Here is a 13,495-nt window from a genome sequence, read left to right as displayed (position 1 = left end):
AACATCTCCATAATTGCAAGCGATACCACGAAATAAAATTCTGTGTGTTCACCAATCACATTTTAGTGCTGAACACTTCACGCAGGCAGATGATAATGAGGCCAAATATAGTTTTCACAGCATGCAAAATGAACTAATGACCAAGCCTACATTTTAGATTTCAGGGAGATTCTTTCTTGATGCAATTAATCCTAAATTCTGCAGAGATCACAGTCTGCTGATCCATGCAGAGGTGAGAAGGAAGGATTGTTTATGATGTCAAGGGTCTATCTAGCATGTTCTTCCTGTTGCCAAAATCAAAATAACCAAGACCTTTTTTGTGTGAAAATAGATATGTACAAGCAATCTCTACGCCTTGAGGTTTTTACCACATTCCCTCTGTCTGATCATGAAAAGGAACCTCCTTGGGATCCTACAGTCTAGGTTTAAGAGTCAGCTGGAGCGCTTCAATGAACTGGCACCAATCACTAAGGCAACACAGTGGAGAACACAGCTGACCAGCCACATCGCTCTGGCTGACAGACATTATAAGCTGGGCAAATCTCGTTTGTTATGCATTATATTGTGGTGACTTTCAGGAAACGGTGAGATTTGTGCTTAAATTAGGGTGTCTCCATATTTTTAGAATTGATATATTTCACATATAATAGGAAAGCAATATTTAGTAACAGATAGTTAGGAATCTATACCCTATGCTCAGTGGGAAGGTATTATATAATTTTGTACCAGAAAATTCCACATAGTTCGATCTCCTAATAATTATCTAAAAATTATCCTGTAAATTTAGCAGGACCAATATGTCACATACTTTGACAACGTATAAGAACCCGAGAAAAGCTTTTGCAACATTGTGGGAAGAAAGCTTCAGGTACATGTTTTTTAATATCTATTTATCTCTGTATACAGCTTATTTTTAAATAGTCAATAATAGAGTTCTTACTTCTTAACCAAACACAGTAACAGCACATTTTTACCTGCATTATCTTATAATATCCTCACAACAACCCTATGAGATGTGTAATATATTGTTTAGCATTTTACAGATGGGAAAAGGCAAAGCAACTTGCCCAAGGTCATAAAGACAATGAGTAGAGGAGACTGGATTTGAACCCAGGCAGTCTGTCACCAGAGTCTGGGATCATAGCCATGGTGACATAAGGCTTCCCAGGAACCAGATGGGCCCTGAGCAAGTCTGAAGAGCCATTTGGAGTCATTCAGAACAAACCAGGTTACATCACAGTCACATGACAATTTTTGGCAACAGAGCAATGCCAGACAATTCCATGTGTTCTGGATTTTAGTACTATTGAATGAAAGATACCATGTAGTCATTAATAATGATTATTTATTTCTATAGAATATCCATCAATATATCCCTTCAGAATTAAAATATTTGGGCCTAAAATAGTTTTTATTATTTATTTAGAACATATGCATACATCACTTTTTAAAATTTAAAGCACAAAGGTAGTTCCCATCAGTGACAGTAATTCAAAATATTGACATATTTTGAAAGAGTGCTGCTAACACTGTGAGCATCCTTATCCTCCCAATCTTCTCTAAGCAAAATAAAAAAAATACCAGATCATGTGAAATTCCCCCTTTTTCAACTTTCAACATCATCTCTACAATGTTTCTCAAATATCTGATTATTGAAATATTTTATTGAGTTAGATTTAATAAAGGCCTATTCAACTCAAATGAAAAACAACTAGGCAGATGTATTTAATAACCCAAATACTTTCCCAATTCTAGCAGGGGCCATGAGACAAAGAATGTGTAGGTTTCTGCATTTATTTTTTTGTATGTATCTTATATAAAATACAAATCCACACAAAAAAATTCTCAATCTCAAATCACGTTTAATATTTTTTTCTTCTATACTTCACAGCACTTAGCACTGCTATAAGACATTGCCCTATCCCACTTTGTATTTCACGGACTCATATACTTACTTGTTTCTTCTACTGAATTATAAGCCCATCAAGAGCAAGAATGCTCTTACTCATCTCCCTAGCCCCTGAGATAAGTAGGAGAGTGCCTTGTACCATGAAGATGCCCAATGTTGCCCAAAAAGCATGGCAAACTGAAGGGCAGAATCAGCTTAACACTAAATCATCCATGTGTCTTCTGAAATATTTTGAAATTACTAATTGGGTAAGTTTCTGTAATGTGTCAAATTTTAAGAGCTGCCTCCTTAAAATCTATTTGGGATAGGATTTCCTAGAAATACATACACAAATTGTCACTATTATAAAATACACAAGCACACACACATTTTCAAAATATAGACTCTCATACTGAAGGTAGTTGACTTCTTTTGGATCTAATAGTTCAATGCTAAATTGAAGAAAAAAATGAAAAAAAGCCAAAAAGCAAGGATGATAACCCCTTCCTTCTTTCTTCATTTTATTTGGTTGGAGAGTATAAGTAAAAGGAAATACTCAAAGAGAATACAACTGAAATATTCTGCCCTTCTTCAAATAGTAGAACAAATATTTAGACAAAAATAAAAAAAAACCCTAGACTAAAATGTACGGGCCTATTATGCAATTTTCCATGAGAATATACTTCTAGACAATATAGCCAACACTAGTATATTATATCTCCTGGACTATTTTCCATTTGGGGGATATCAAAACTGTTAGAAGAAAATGAATAATCAGTTAATGCCTTCCTGTTTCCTTGGACACTTCCATTTCCCATGAAATGTGCTGGAAGTAAGTAAAAATAAAGCTCCAATTTCAGAACATGTTTGGTAGTGAGGACCATACATTTAAGAAATGCTTATTAAAAACACCTTTCCTATTTAATGTGCTCTTAAAAAGAAATAATATTTTACAATAGAAAGGGGTATTAAGGCGAGATCAAAACCCATAATCTTAGAAATATGTGCATAATATATAGTAAGAAAACGTGTAAATTAAAGTGGCAAAATATGTCATCTCCAATGAGCCGCTGAACATTATAACCTACTCTATCAATCATGTCATTGGTACTAATGGCCTTTTTGGATCAGGAATCTATGAAACAGCTTGTAAAGGACATAAAATGAGTATATATTTATAGAGATGAATTCTGTGTACTTTTTGTAACTACCTTGCAATATTGCAGGTGTAAGATTGTGAAATATCCAGTTTAAACTAAAATGGCTCATGGCTGTTAATATTTAGTTTCTCTGTAACTATTTTGGCACTGCTTACCCAAGTGCAGCTAAGACATAACTCTCGGTTCCTATCTGTTCCTTCAGAGGAATAATATGGTCGGTAAGGAAAGGTAAGCTGACAGAGCTCTGTGTGATGGGGATGTTTTCCAAAACTATAACTTACACAAGATTCCCCAAGGAATTAACATAGAGATGAATGTACCAGAGCTGACACGAGGATCAAAACAATATTTTATATAGTTCTGTCAGCAAACCATGTGCCTGCCATCATAATTTACGGTCTTAGCTATTTTGCCCTTAGCACAAATAACTACATGCAATGTAAGCAATTATTTGGGTATTGAGCAGTATTGGAGTAGAAGTGTTTTTAATTAAAATTAACTAAAAACAGAGTTTTTGAATCACTAGCCCCCAGATGAATGGCAGATAATGCAACTCTCCAACAATAATTTAAAATATCTAATACTCTCAATTTCTAAGTGACTCTAAGCTACTTCATAAAAGGAACAATCTGAATAAAATTAATGACTTTGAAAATTCAATAAATTATGAAAAGTAGTCTAAAGAAATTATTTTGATATTATTAATATATAAATAACTGATAATTATGGAGATTTTATAATTTATACCATATGATGACCTTTGAAAAGTGCAAGTAGTGCCAAAAAGAAGCTAACATCAGCCAAGAAAATATATTTCATTATGCTAAAATTCTGACCAGATTTTGGTCAAATAATTAAACTGCAACAGGAAATAAAGCTCTTAGACACTGGTCCTTCACCAAAAAGATAACATATACTCAAAAATCTTGAAAAAAATTATTTGAGGGAATGATGAATACCCAGATTGGAATAAATTGGTCTTATTTTCAAATAAGTGATTTCATTAGCTGTTAATATTTTCATGAAAGTGAACTCAACACTGTGTGGATTGCTTAAAATCTCTCTCTCAGTGGTCTCAAATCCTCAGGACTTTACGACTCCGTATACACAGTACCATTAGCTAGTCTGCAGTGAACTCCAAGTCAAATTGCAATAGAGTCTAGATATCTCATATCTGGCACGAGGCAGGTTGCCACATCTAGTAGAAAAAACTACATATATTTTCTTTCAGATGTTGAAAACCCAGGCAGCAGTCATCTTTAAAATATTTGTCAGAAGATTTCTTTATTTAGAAATTTTAAGTTTTTTAGAGTGAATCCAAAAAGCTGCACAGGACTTGAAGGAATAAAACTTGTGCAAAACTCAGAGAGAAAGGTGACATATAATAATGCTAAGAGTGTTCACTGGAGCTTTGAATATTAAGGAGAATTTAATTATATCTGAGTCGCAGCAGCTAAAAAGTCATAAAGACTTCTCTGTCTACATGTACCAACATATACACATCTGAATGGGAAAGAAAATCTCCTCCTCCAAAAGGGAGGTCCCTGTTAAAAAAGATTCCTATTTGAGGAGGAAAGGCAAGGTGGTAGACATTCATATTCCTCTTGGCCAAATAGATAAGTGCTTAGAAATGGAATGAGAGATGTTTTAGCCAGAATTCCAGTTAGTGAGTTGTTATCATATACTGCTGGCTGTTGAGTTGATTTCTTCTTGACTCTTCAACCTTTGCTAAAGAAATCACATTCTCGTCCATCCCAATGTAGCTTTGGAACTCAACAAAAATGGAAACCCAGTTAAGATGGGTTCTAGACAGTCAACAGATGATATTAAAACCTGAACTTCATCCTGTTATTCACCACTTCCTTCCTGCACAATGGGTTTCTGACCACCTCTCAGACTCTTTCAGTAGACAGACTGCACTAAATCTGGAAGGCACCACGGTATAATTGGGGGAAGAAGGAGGATTAAGTTTTGGAAGGAGAAAAGCCCAAGTGTGAAGCCTGCCTTCTTTGATTCCTTTCAGGCAGGCTTATGGTCCCTCTGTGCTCACATACAATGTTAAACATACTCCTATCTTTCTACTGATATTTTATTATAATTGTCTATGTGTTTGTCTTCTCCAATAAGCTTTGAGGCCCTGAGAACAGAGACTATGTCTGACTCTTCTGGATGGCTCAGTTTCTGGCTAGGTGTGTATAAATACTGGATGAAAAGTAAACAAACATGATGAACTTGGACAAATGACTCAAGTTCCCTAAGCAGTTTCCTCAAAAAAATTATTACCTCTTTAAACAAGGTAGGGGTAAAATACCCATTTTGGATTTTTTTCTGATAATCATAAGAAAATATTTGCAAAGTAATATGGCATATGGTATGTGGCCAATAAATGCATTTTCCTTCCCTTCCTCCGACTCTGAAAAAATATCGCAATAAAGAGGGCAGAGCGCACCTGTTCATTTATAAATAGGACACAGAAGATGGATGCGCTGATCTATCTAAGGAATGTGGATTGTTTTATACCATAGTGTCTCAAGCAAGGGTTTCTGAAGCAGAAAAACACAGGTTGAAATCAGGGCTTTATCCCATTCTAACTATAGGAAACTGTGACAGTAAATTACCCTCTTTAAACCTCAGCATCCCAATTAGCAAAAGAGGAATAATACCCACTTTCTAAGGAGTTTGTATGAAATTAAATGATAAAATGCCTGAATAGAGCTGTTACAGAGATTAATTTTAAGTGCCCCATAAATGGTGGCTAAATCTAGCTTAACCACCTATCATCAAAGTAGTACAACGGAAAAAGATGAGTTTCATATAACCCAGAAATATTTTAAAAAATAATTAGCGACACATGTGAGGCTTAAAAAGCATAATTAAAATAATGGAAAATGAGTTGAAAAGGTGGCATCCTTCCAGCAGATGTGATAAAGATGCAGGCTTTTCAGTCTCATGGACATTTGTTTTCCGTTCTGGAGGGGGAATCAAGGGGAGGGGGCAGGAGAGAGCAGTACACAAGGCCCACTGAAATATTTGCAACCTGTTTCTTTTTTTCTTTCTTCTCTTACAAAGAGCATCTCAGAATAACAGGCAAACCTTATTCTAGTCTTTGACCCGTGTTCCAAACCACGACATGAACATTTCTAAAGCTCTGCAGACTTTCTGAGTCATCCTGCTGCACGGCGTGTCCAACTGCTCCGAGACAGGTCGCTTCCCTTTGCCTGCGGACGCCGCCTCCCTCTGCCCAGCTCTCCCCTGGATTCTACGCCCAGAGCAGCTGCCTCCTGGCTTCCACACCAACAGCCGCCTGTGCTTCCATCTGCTCCTCTGCCTCAGCTCTGCTAGCCCTCATCTTTCCTGGCTCTCCACCAGCTCGCCCACAACTCCTTGATAGTAAATAGATCTGTGCCAAAAAGTAAGTTGGTGCATCTAAAATTAAAAAGCTGACAAAAAAAAAAAAAGAGTTATCAATCATAAGCACATTAGCACATTTTATTTACAGTGTTTATGGTTAACGAAGTGTTTTTCTATACATGATTGCATTTGGCCCTGTGCTTACTCCCAATATACTCCTACTAATAAAAATAAAATGCCATTCATTGAGTGTCTCTTATATGTCTTAAGCCACGTCATTTTAACCTTTACAACAAGTCAATCAGGTAGGTGTGATTTTTACCCTTTTCAGATAAGCAAATGGGCTGGGGGTGGTTAAGCATTGTGCCCAAGTTTGAGCAACTAGTGAAGAGTGGAGCTAGGATTTCAAACCAAGTCTCTGATTTGTAGTTCAACGCTCTTTCTCTTTAACTAGAAAATAGCATTTTTCAGATCAATTACTGAAATTTAACATAAGTCCTCACAAATCAAGAGATTCTACAGATTATTGTTTAAGTCTTGCCCCATGTTTAAATTTGCTATCACTTCAGTTACTCTTTGAACATCATTCTGTCTCATTATAGGACACACAACACATATCTTCACAATTTCTCCAAAGTCAGCTGCTCATGAAAACCAAACAAAGGAGATGGGGGCACTGCTTGGGCCCACTTGCTGCACTTTGCTTCCATGGCTGACAACTTGGCTGGGTCTTCAGATTCCTCATGAAATGGGGTGAAGTAAGGCAAACAGAATTGTGTCCAAGATCAGTGAAGAAAGTACCTCATGATCCTTGAATGATGTAATAATGACGATGCTAGCTCTGTCAGTAAACCTGCCTTCATCATATTGACTTCTCAGCAGCAACTACTCAGTCACCTACTCCCTCCTTCTTAAGAAACACTCTTCTCTTTGACAACTCCACTTTCTCTCGCTTCACCTCTCATGTCAATGACTTTCCTTCACAGTCTTACTTTTTGTGGTCTTGTACCATACCTTATCTTTCAAGTTAGCATTCCTTGAGGTTTGATCCTGGCTCATCTTCTTAAACCATATTCCCAGAGATTTATTTATCACATATATGCTCAAAAGTCCAAAATGTCTAAATCTTTCCTAAACCTCTTCTCTGAGCTCCAGACTTTTATATACAAAAAATACTTGAAATCTTCCACTTAGATCTCTTGAGCATCTCAAATGTAACATTTCCAAACTGGAACTCTTGATAAACCCCACCACTAACAGCAACTTATTTCTTATCCTGTCTTTCCTATAGTAGTAAATGGTGTCACTATCCCTTCATTTCTTAAAAGCCAGAAATTTGGGAATCATCCTCTTCTTCTCTCTTCCCTTCATCCTTGACTTCTCACATCCAGTCCATTGGCAAGTTCTGCCAATTTTACTTCAAAAACATGTTTTGTTTTCATTCTTTTCTCTCCATCCCCAGTGCAACCCCAAGTCCATCTGACCATTATCTCTCTGCTGGACTGTCACAGCAGCCTCCTAACTGGTCTCTTTCCTATCTCTTCTATCCACATCAAACAGGATGATCTTTAAAGAACATATGCCAGATTAATTCATGGCCCTGCTTTAACCCTTGAATAGGTTATTACTGCACTTAGAATAAAAGTCAGACACATTATAGAAACCTCAAGGTCTGGCATAATGTAGACCTTGCCTGTGATTTTTGTTCTGGTTGGGCCTCTAGCCTGGAACACTCTTTCAGATAAGTCACTGTCATCCTTTCACCCTCAGTTTAAACCTTATCTCCTCCTTGGGGAGGCTCTTCTTAGCCATTCTATCGAAATAAGCTAGCCTCTTCTATTTTTATCACAGTGCTCTGTTTCTTTCTTAACAGTAATCAGAATCTGTAACTTATTAGATAATTGATTTTTGCTTTGCATTTTAACAGCCCATTTTCTGCACCAGAATGTAATCTCTATGAGGGCAGGGACCACATCTGCCTCGTTCACGGTCTTATTCTCAGCACCAAGAACAGCACCTAGAGTGAATTAGATTCATTTAAGGGATGAATGAGAGAAGCACCAAAGGACATTACTGAGAATAAATGGTAACGTAGTTCCAAGAAGAGCCACATGTGAGAAGGATTTTCCCTTCTATGTGTAGAAGGCTCTGTTCCACAGAAAACATTCTCATGAAAAGTTTCATCAAGGTTTCTAAAAGCTACTGCCACCCACAACCACTTGTGTTAGCCACAGGTCTATTTTCAATGTTTATAGAAACAGTCACACTCCGCCGCAGTCATTGCCTGTGTGTATGTAAAGAGGAGGGATGTGACACAGTGTACAAACAGGCAGCTAAGAATATTACAGAGAAAGAACTAATTCCCATTCAGAGAAATAATATTGAATTATAGCGAACAATTTTTAACTACTGGTCTACATAAATATTGACCAAACTAGACAGAAAATGCTAGAGTCGACTTATTTTCAAGGCTGTTTTGGATATATATAGACTGTTTCCATGGGCAATTCTAGTGCCTTCACGTGGAAGAGGTCTGAATGCCAAGTCAGACAGCCTGGTCAAGGCCTCTGCCACTTGCCAGCTGGCAGTCACTGAACATCCCTGAGCCTCAATGTCTTCATCTGTAAAACGTCTTCCCTGCCTCAGGTACAGGGTTGTTACGAAGTTCGAGTGAAAAACAATGTAGTTGAATGCCCTTGAAAACTACAAAGTGTCCTACAGTGGTAAGATAATATTATTGTTTTATTTCTCCCAAATACTTACTAATGAAAATTGAGCATATTTTCTTGATTAGCTGAATGTAGAGATACATTTTATAAGGTCATATGATTATCTGCTATTCAAAAATATAATTAAGTATAGACATAGTGCTATTTTGGATATTGAAAGCAAATAATGTCAATATTTGCTATGATGGAATGCCATGAAGGGCAACTTTTTACCTAATCAGGATACCAAACACACACTAACTCAGGTGAGGTGACCTACAGTTGAAGTTCAGTCACAATCCAACTGTTTGTTTTATTGTTCCTACTGGGCTGGGAAATTCTCTGGGATGAGAACCAACATTGTCTTCATTTTTATATCATCCAAAGAGTTTGAAAAAATACCAGCACATCATGATTACTTGATCCATAATTACTGAACGATTAGAGTAAATAAGGACTCAACATGTCACTCCATTTCTCATCTTTTCTGGAAAATTGATTTTGGCATTTTATTTTAATGTAAGTGTTTACTGTTGGAGTCAGCTCACAGTGACAAGGCCACCACACACACCTGAAAGCTACTCATCTCCACAAACCACTGTCACCAGTGTTACCCCCATATGTACGAGTGGAGCCCTGACAGTACATCCTGCAAAGAAGTGATATAGTGTCAAAGTCTAGGTTATCAAATACGATTGGAAACAGATGATGCAGATAAGGAAAAACCAACAACACTTTTGATCAAATTTCATGTCGACTTACAATTTCACACTTTTCCCCTGGGCTTAAGAATTTGTACAGGCTTATGAATTCACAGATTTGCATGTCAACCATTTTCTCTCTCCTCCTTCAGGGAGAGGTGCTAATAGGCAGAGAAAGATCACTGAGTCTAGACAGATATCAAGTTCAGAAAATTAATCCATTAATGACTTAATGAGATCTTTGTAGCCTTTTTTGGAAGATCCAGGCTCCAAATATGCAGATGAATGCCTAAAATGGGGGTGGTATGGGACAATAGGAGGAAAATGGAATGAGAATTCCCGAATTAGATTGAAGTAACTCTCTACATATCCTTCAGTGTAAATTAAGCACTTCCGATGTGCAAAGCACTGTGCTAGGAAGAACTAGGGATAAGTAATGAATAACAGATAACTCCTGTCTTCAACTAGTTTACAGTTTGTATAGATACTTTCGTCCCAAGTCCATGAGTATAGCCATAATGAGGATATCATGTACAATCAGAAGTTAATCAATCCAAAGGAACAGCATCATTGCAGCTAAGAGGATTGAGTTTATTTTTCATTTCACTCTAAGATATAAGTTTATGATAAAGCCCTCTGTTGCACTTAGAACTTGAACTCCTGAAAATACAGGCATGAAAATCATTTGAAAAAAATGTTCACTATTAATAATAGCTACAATTTGCAAAGCACCTACTATGTGTCAGAGTTTATTTGTGTTGTACATATGAGGAAATGAGGCTTTGAGGGGCTAGGCAGGCCTCCTGAAATGTCACAGTTAGTCAGGATCAGAGCCAAGATTCATACCTGGTTTTGTATAACTCTTAAAAACTAAGTAATTTTGCTTAGGACTTTTTTTAAAGACTGCAAATTAACACACATGCTTTCTGGTTGAAGAGGTATAAGACTGGTTTGTGTATTTTTAAAAAAAAAAGTACTGTCTGCTTTGCCTAACGGCTTATTTGGACTTGTCAATTTAGTATTATCAATCTCCAGTCTTTTCCTTGGGGAAACAGCTGAGAAAAAAAAATAAGATTTGATCTTCCTGTGGCATCTCCCATCAGGAGTTCAGATTCTCTCATTGTCACTTAAGTTGGAGAATGTTTCAGTTTATGAGACTCATTAGAGCACATTTCGAAAGCTTTCTCTCCATAGGGCTCTAAAGCTCTGTGTATACCTGACTTTCCTTACAGTTGGCCCCAAATCACTGAAAATATTTTGCATAAAAATGCTCTGAGGTTAGTGTCTTGTTTTCCCATTGGGATCCCTAAGCCTTTTGCTCTGTATTTTACCCTCTGACTTTTCTCATTTCCCGCTTAAATAGCAGCATATATTTTCCAGGCATTTTTACTATAGTTTTATTCTAACTTATTTCTTTTTCACAGACTGAGATTGTAGCTTTGTTTTTCTTTCTCCAGCCTTTGTGCCATATTTGTGTCCATTTCACTTGACAAACTTCACAGAGACAGGTCTTTATTTTTGTGGCAGAAGCTGAAAGAATGATTTTTAAAAAAGAAAAAAAACATAGCCCTCCATAAAGAATACAATATTCTAACAAAGGAATGAAGTTAAATCTCACTGCATGTCACACGCTAGAAAGAGATGGTGAATGATTATTTTGTTTTTATACACTGGGGACTTTTTCCTCACAAAAGGAAAGATAATTCTTTCTTAAAAGAACTGCTCAGTATGAAAATTAAGGTTTAAAGAGAAAGTACACATGAAAAAGAATATATTGGAATATTTTAAATCTAGGCAATGATCCTATTCAATCACAGGTGAGGCAATGGCAGGCTGTAGAAACAGGAACTCTAGCAAGAGATGTAGCTATGGTAGCAGCTTCCAAGATGGCTCCCAATGATCTCCATCTCCTGGCTCCCACACCCTGTGTTGCTCCTCCTACACTGTACCAGGGTTGATATGGTGAAAGTGATGGTTTGCCTCTTCTGAGATTAGATATACAACTAGGTGTCTCTCTCTCTCACATCACTCACATCACTTGCTCTGAGGGAAGCCATGTCGTGAGCAGCCCCACTGAGAGTCCCACATGGGAAGGAACCGAAGCCTCCTGCCAACAGCCACATAAGTGAGCTTAGAAGAGGATTATCCCGTCTCAGTCAAGCCTTCAAAGACAGTGGCCCTGGCCAACAGCTTGACTACAACCTCATGGGAGAACTGGAACTACCCAGCAAAGCTGTTGTTGGATTCCTGACCCTCAGAAACTGTGTGAAGTAATGTTCATTATTTAAAGTTGATAAATTTTGGGGTAATTTGTTATAAAGCAATAAACAGCTAATACAGTAGCCTATCAGTTAAAGGATGTGGTAAGATGGAGGGATATAGGCATAGATGGGAGCTTAATCAGATCCCTTATTTTATTTTATTTTTTTAGTGAGGACGATTAGCCCTGAGCTAACATCTGCCAATCCTCCTCTTTTGTTTGTGGGTTTTTTTTTTTTTTTGCTGAGGAAGACTGGCCCTGGGCTAACGTCCATGCCCGTCTTCCTCCACTTTATATGGGACGCTGCCACAGCATGGCTTGACAAGCGGTGCATCGGTGCCAGCCCGGGATCCGAACCCCAGGCCGCCACAGCGGAGCGCGCGCACTTAACTGCTACACCACCGGGCCGGCCCCTCAGATCCCTTATTGACACAGGACTAAGGCTAAGATGCAGAAGTATTCTAGTTAATGATGATGACAATAATGATTATAAAGAATATGATGATAATAATCATAACAAATACAGCTAATGCCTATTTAGTGCTTACTATATGTCAGGCCTTGTGCTAAGCACATTACCTAGATTGTCTCATATAAACTTTTGAAATAAGCATGATGAGAAAACTCAGGCAGGGAAAAATCAAATAAGTTGTCCCAAGTCACAGAAGTTAGTGAATGCTGAAGGTGATATTCACAATCAGGTCTGTCTGACTCCAAATGCCTAAACCACCCTGCTAATACGTGGCATATAGGATTGGCTGAGTTGGTGTTAAGAGTGCCAGTAAAGACAAGATCAGTGGGCAACACCAACTACAGCTCATTCAAGAAGCCAAATTCAGGTGTGGAGTTACTCAGGAGACAGAATCAATATGCAAGAGGAATTGTCTTCATTGGCATCTTCTCCTTAAGCAGACTAGACCCATCAGGGCCTAATAAATAGATTTTTCATCTAGACCTTCACAATCTCCTCACAAAGAACTCCTCATCAGTATTGTACAAATGGATGTCACAGAAGAGAGAAACAGGTAACTGAAGTGAACACTCATGAGAGACCTGAGGTGGGCTGATTGCCTTGTGCCTCCCTGGAGCACCCGCCAGTACTATGTTACCATTACAATTTATTCTTTGGTCTGCTTCTGTATAAAGTATTTCATAATAAATCTCATGATATTTTCTGTGAAGAAGTCTGGACACAAAATGGGAAAACAATGTTAATATTTTGGCTTGCAAGAATATGATATAATTTTCTTTTTTTTCTTTTCTTTCAGTTTCCTCAAAGAAGTCAGGTACCATGCACCAAAGTTGAAGAGAGGAAATTGCCAAGTAGTCTTTGCTTCAAGGATACAATGTTACAATTAATTCTTTATCCGTGCTATGAATTATTTAAGCCTTTTAAAAATACGTAGGACAATAAATGAATTCCATTG

Source organism: Diceros bicornis, chromosome 29, assembly GCF_020826845.1.
Source record: "Diceros bicornis minor isolate mBicDic1 chromosome 29, mDicBic1.mat.cur, whole genome shotgun sequence".
Lineage (NCBI taxonomy): Eukaryota > Metazoa > Chordata > Mammalia > Perissodactyla > Rhinocerotidae > Diceros > Diceros bicornis.
Note: the sequence above shows the minus strand (reverse complement) of the source record.